The sequence below is a fragment of the Cyrtonyx montezumae genome, unplaced genomic scaffold, assembly GCF_038088225.1.
Source record: "Cyrtonyx montezumae isolate F1298 unplaced genomic scaffold, pur_monq_1.0 scaffold_4, whole genome shotgun sequence".
Classification (NCBI taxonomy): domain Eukaryota; kingdom Metazoa; phylum Chordata; class Aves; order Galliformes; family Odontophoridae; genus Cyrtonyx; species Cyrtonyx montezumae.
In genome coordinates this window covers 29,783,762-29,790,873 of record NW_027072045.1, presented here as the reverse complement: position 1 = coordinate 29,790,873, position 7,112 = coordinate 29,783,762, and positions in this window count along the sequence as shown.

Here is a 7,112-nt window from a genome sequence, read left to right as displayed (position 1 = left end):
AAACAACTTATTTTCTCCTTTTTCATTCTTAAGTAACAAGAATTAGAACATGGATTAGTAAAAAAACATCTGCACTGGCAGATGTTGGAACCTTCTCTTTTGCAGTTCAATCAAAATTTCACACTGCTGTCATGTCTGTAGAAGCAAAACGAGGCAAGAAAGAGGGTTTGGAAGCAAGTTGAAACTATCTAAAACATAAGCAGATATCACCGGAGTCTGATTCTCCGGGTAAAATTCATAATACCACTCTTTGTATGCAAATACAAATTTAGGGCACTTAAATATGTTCTTACATACATATCAATCACATCTGTGATATCTGTGCCATTGAAATATCTTTGATATTTCAATGGCACTACTCAAAAAATTAAGTTAAATGCATTCACTGGTAATTGCAGATCAAAGCCAGATTGGTATAGTTTAATTACTACAGCAGGTTCTTCTTCTTCTAACATATTTTACTTCTAAGCAGAGCCATAATCATTAGGAAGATATTATTTTCATTGTCTTTGTGTCATTCTAAAATACAACTTAAACGTTATTTGCAAAAGATTTGAATTTACAGTCTAGGGCATTGGAGATTTCATGTCAGTGCTGTCATTTGGAATTAAAAACAGAATATCAATGCGCCCATTATACACCTTCTTAAATATTACATCTTCTTCCAAACTGCTTAGACTTTTTTGTTTCATCTGAATAAAGTCACTGTTGTATTTTCATAGTCAGTAGCTCAAAAACCTCTAATGACTCATTTTATTACTGGAAAAAAAATAATTACCAAATTTTATTTGGTAACAAATTTCTGAAGCACTTAAAATACTGATGAGGAACATAATAAAATGATCATAAATAACCATAATACTATTACTATACCTGGTATCTGGCCAAGCCCTTGCAAAGTATTTGATAGTAATCTGTAAAATCCCTTTGCAGGTATCATCACTTTGTTTACAAAATGCTATTTAAAGCAAACAATAATTCAGACATCAGCTAAGACATGTTACACAGGTACTGTATCCGGTCTTGCAAGCATTTTTAGATAACAAAAAACTCAAGCAGCATATATAATAATAATAATAATATTAAGTAATTATTCACATGAACCTAACTATTTCACATGAACCATGAGACCATGCAGCTTGTGTTGCTTTTTAAGTGTAAACCCGTTTGTACTACGAAATCTCTAAGTGATAACATTTGTTAAAAGACCTGGAATACAATTTAATGTGCTTTACCTCTTCTCTCATTTTATTAAATCTTTTTTTTTTTCCTCCATTCCAAAGGTACACATGCTGCAGCATAAGGAGCAAACTGTTGGCAGATGGCATTAAAACACTACAGTCCTATAACTGAGTCTTACATTCATACATCCTTGCCAGTTTGGAATCTAACTGCCAATAAAACAATACTGTGATATTGTCACATCCAATACAATTATATGTTGCTAAAGTTACACTTGAATCCACTAATAAATTCTATTCTCCCAGAGCAAAACATTTTATCCATTCCATTTAGAATCAGGACTATAAATCCATGTTCAGTAGTTCCATTTTGAATGAAAACCAAACTCGCCTCCCCAAAGAGCTCTCACACTTATTGACAGCACTGGTATAAATGTGCTAGATTTTGTTTATTTCATTCCAGCACTTGTTTCAGACTTCTCTTACTAGACTGCAAAATGGCACAACTGACACAGTAAATGTTTTTTAAAGCCTTCTGAGCCACCAGTAAAACATGCAAGCTTTGCTACATTGATTGTCTCAAGTCAACAAATTCAGAAGACTTAAACAGTTACAGCATCTGCTTCTGAATCAGCAGAGGCAACAATCATAATCTGAGGTGAAGCAGTCAGGACTACTGCACATTCTTCTCATGACTGCTTTTAGGTAGAGATACACAGATATTAAGGGTAAAAACCTTATTCCAAATATTCCAGACACTATAACCTGCTATTATACCAATGACTACAGCTGACTTCCCATTGTTCTGCATCCTAAAAATTCTCAAGCATTTCCCACAAATTCATGGACTGATTTTAACAACCTCAGTTTGAAGGGACAACAAATAATAAAACAAAAAAACATTATTTTGACTGATAAGTTTAAATGTTAAGTTCTATTTAACCGTGTCCAGATGTGCTGACATTTATACAGGTGTTTATTGCCTAAATGTGTGCAGTATGTATGCTAACATTCAAATATACTGCAAATATTCAGCATGGGAACATGCAAGGGCCTGTATAAAGATATATATGGATTTATAACCTACCACTCAGATGTAGTCCTCTTACGGCTGAACTACAGTAGTTGCTTTATGGAGTGCAGAAAACACCATCACTTAAGCAATCCAAATCAGAAAGAAGATTAAACAGTGTACAACTGATAGAGAACAATTACAGTACGCAGCAGAAGCGATCAAGTAATTGTAAACAGTTATTGAACATAGACTCATGTGGCTTGTCAGCATATTCCAAGGTCTGCTAATAAGAAGAATTTGCTGAATAGTTTAGGGCTACACAAATAAACAGGATCGCCTCAGCTTTCCTGGAACAGACAAATTGTGATTACCGTGATACTTCTTTTTTTTGGCTCTCAAGTAGATAACCTGAGGAAGACAGTGTTTTCCCTTGCTATCTATTGGCAAAAGCAACAGATTTCAGTTTGTCTCTGAAAGACTGTTATAAAACAGATCTGATAAGAGTGTAAAAGATTAAGACACTTGCAGTTCTAAATAATCTCTTAGAATATTGAAACCAGGATTAACACATCTGGACGAACACATCGGACTGGTTAAGCAGCAAGCCTCTGTCACTAGATGAGTACCAATTGTGTCTCCAAGTCTTAGCATCACCTCACAGCCTGCAAGCTTGATTTTTTAAAAGGTAGATTCATCTACTTCTCACAGTCTGGGCTTGCAATCCCAACCACAAACATCTCAGAAGTTTGCCTTCAAAAGCCCACGGAACAGAATCTTGTACACAGTGCCAGTGAGCTCCTAGATCTGGAAGTGAGCAGTTAGCATCTGGGAAGAGTGGTGCAGGCTAATCAACATGGAGCAGAGCACAGCAAGCTAATGGTCCTTTTCAGGCTAGGGCAGTCTGGGACTCCCAAAAGTTAGTTACAAGTTGTTTTGCTGAGTCGACTCCTGACAATGATGATTAGAAAAGTCAGAGAAAAGAGAAATAGAAGTCCAAGGTGACCAAAGATATTGTACTTTGATGTACTGAGAGTAGTGACATATGCCTCGAAAACTTGACATATTTACTCAGAAGACATATTGCTGGATTCAGTTATTTCCCATAAGAGATGGTCAGAGTGAAAGTACAGTAAAAACTAATGACAGTTCAAAGGGGGGGAAGAAGCTTCAAAATGTCAAATGGCAGGTAATGGAGCAGTAAAGCCAACTGAGAATGGCATCTAAAACAAAAGGGCTTAGCCAAACTCACAAAAACTGAATAATAAAACAGCTGAATACCTGTTAATACCTGGATTTGGTCTGCTGCCTTCTCAAAGTATATAAAAATGCACATGCAGAAATCATGCCTAGAGAAAAATGGAGGAAGAAGATGGTATTCCTAATGCAAGGAAACAAATGAAAAAGAGATTCAGGAAAAAAAATATATAGTTTCTAAAACTGAAGGAAGACAACATTCTGTCCTTATATTTCCACATACTTGTAATACCAAAACAAATTTCCACAGCATTCTAACGTGCTGCAGTAAGATGTCATGTTTTCAAGGTCCATGCAGTGTGAGCCATGACCTTGCAAATTAAGTTCTGCTGATCTAACATTGTGTCAGAACTGTCAAGTTTCATTATCTCCATGAAGTATTAAAGCAATAAAAAAGCATCTATGACAAGTGCAGTTGTATCAGAGAAGGAAGTCAGAACGTTTAGTCTAAAACCAGTGGGTTAACAATCCCAGCTGAGACAAAAAAATTATACAGCTACACAGTATCTACCGGGTGGTTTTCACTTTTGAGCACTTAGCATGAATAGGCATAGTTAAATAGCCCTTCTCAGCTCTCATTTGGGTTTTTAAGTGCAGTTTGAACTTTTCATTAGAGCAAGTAAGAAACCTCATCCATCTTTTCTCTGTCATGGTAGTATTCTTTGAATTTGTTATGGAATTAAGTAGCATAGTCGATTTATGTTCAAACAACTAATTGACCAGGTTAACTATTCTCAACCAAATTGTGTATTACAGATACTCTTGGAGGAATTACATGTATTCAAATCAGTTATCCTTTCTCATGCATGTTTCATGCTACTTATTCCACTACTTCATGTAAGACAGTTTTCATTAACAGAATACAATCCTTCTACAAGATACAAAATTATGAAGAGAAACACTGTGTGTGCTAGATTTCACTAGCCATCTTGACCTAAACAACAGCATCTGTGCAGGTACTCGCCTCCAAGTAAGTTCCAGATGCATTAGAGAGGTGTTTCAGTAAACCTTTGAATTGAGGGTGTTCACAGGGGCTCTCCATGCTGTATAGCTTTGACAATGCAGTTTTTACACTAAGCACAAGCAAGTCTTGTGTAACTTCTTAATATGTACATTCCTGTAGCAACTTAGAGGTGATAGGACATGCCAGGAAAGGTGCTTAACTCAATGCACACATACCATCTATAACTAGGAATTAAAAACATCAAGCACTACTCTGCTGCTCAAGCGAAGTACAGATTAATATTAAATAAATAAAACCTCAAAATCTGAAAGAGGATGCCTTATGCAAATTCAGTTTTTTCCTGATACTGTAGAATACAGCACTCAATTCTAAATGTTTTCACTTGCTAGTCCAAGCAACCCATTAAAACCTAACAAGTTGCTCTGATAACGGTTATTTAAGTAGACTATTCCTAAATTCTTGTGGCCCTGTCTCTCTGTCCCCACTTCCATTCTTGAACCACTTATTAGTGAGTCCTTCAGTGGGCTACATTGCTTAACTAATTAAGATCAGTACAAAGAGAAACAGTATTTAAATTCATCACGTGAAGTATGTACAACTTAAAAGATGTAAATCACATCTCCTCCTGATACAACTTGGTTGGCTTCTGTCATCTTCCCTCAGAGAAGGGTTAAGATATTTTATCTTGGTGATAAAAGTTATAGCCCATCTCACATAATTTCATTTATTTCAAGCCTAAAGGAACTTAAATAAAAAGTAATAAAATGCTATTAATTTTAGTGTTCTTATTATAAGAAGAGAAAAATAGAAAATCTGCCTGTCTGCTTAATTTTCATTTTAATTTTTCTATAGATAAGATAAAGTAACAGAAAAGTAAAACCACTGAACCTGGATAATAACAAAACACATGGCTGCTCCATGACAGCAGTCTTGCTAGGCCATACTTTCGGAGCAGCCCACCTGCACTGGAGCAGATTTATTTTATTTTTTTTTTATTTTTAACAAGTGCAGCATGCAAGCTCTTTTTAATCACTGGTGAAAATGTATAGCTAATGGTGTTGACTACGTTGAAAACTAGTGTTTTGTAGCTGAGAATTTGCTCTATCAATCAGTTTTATTATGTCCTTTATTGTAGTTTCAATATAAACAAACAGAAGGCATTACTTTTAGAGTAGCATATACACAAGTAGAGAAAAGTTCTAATAGAAAAGTCCAGGTTAGTCAAGTAGATGTTTTGAGCATTATTTATCTAGAATGGAACACAGAATTTTAATATGAGCAGGTGTCCCTTCATCTTATGCCTCTACAGCACATCAAGACATTTTTTTCTTTATGTTATGTTTCCATTGATTTCTTCTGAACTGATCTGTGAGTTCAGCAGGGCCCTGTCATTAAGAGCAAGAAACATCAATGAGTTTGTATATGACCCCACGTGCACATTACTTTGTCACAATGGAGTTTGCATATCGCAACAATGTCTAGGCATAGGTAAAATCATTTCACAGTGTGTGGGAAGAATTAGAATGATCTCACTGTCATGGAGATTCATTCTTTCTTAGGAAGTGTCTTCTTGTTAAAAGAATGGCTGCTAGAATAAACAGCCAGGTCACCATCAGTGTCACTGAAGACTCCATGGCTGCAAGAAATGAATGCAAATGAAGAGAGATGAGCAGAAATTAAGAGAATCAGGTAGTCCTGCAGCCACCACAAGAGCTCCTGCAGCTCTATCTTAGCATTAATTGTCATTCAATTCCCCACAGCATTCTAAAACCTAGATGATCAGATAATAAGAGGTTGAGTGGTATGCATAACATCAAGCTGATTAAATTTGTTTACTGATAATTCTTTCAGGTTCCCGTGAATATCATGTAATTTTCAAGGTTTATTTCTAACAGATTTTATGTAATGTATTATTGACAACATCCTCATGGACCATTTCTACAATGTCATTCAGGATAATGATTTCACAACAGATTTTCAGAGTCTCTGATTCCTGTTGGGATTCGTTTTTGCATAAATTACAGAGCAGAATATTTAATCAGTGTCCCCATTAGAACCCTATGGCTTATTTTTAGGAATAAGGAATGAAAGAATGGATAGATTTCAGGATAAATGAGGGGAAAGAAAGGGATATTTGTATGATTGCTGCATGAATATTTTCATCAGCTACATTTTCTAAAGCACAAGGCTAGAAGTTGTCCTGAAGCATATTTCTTAAAAAAAAAGAAACATGCATTAATCTTTTAATTGCTTTAAATTAAATATTCATGCTAATGTACCACATAATGTGGAGTTAAAAACAATTAACATTTAAACCACATCTTCCTATGTTTGTTCCAAAAAAAAAAAAAAAAGAGGAGTTAGCCCCTCTTTAATAATGCCAAACAAATAATAAATTGAAGGATTATGAGCACTGAAAATGATCAGGTTTGTTTTACGTACACATACAGATGAAGACTGGACATTCCCTTGTCTGCTAAAACTGATAAATTTTTAAGCATCAATACATTAATGTGCATGTACTTAAGTAACATGCTGTACAGTTTCAGAATCAGTGCTGCATACTATAGGAAAAGATAGTTCAACAAGGAGACCATATCAGTCCTGGGATTTGGCAGTATACCAAGAGTTTAAATAAATAAATAAATATTTCTCTAAAAGATTGCAAGTTGCCTACTAACAGAGCATTTAAAGAGAA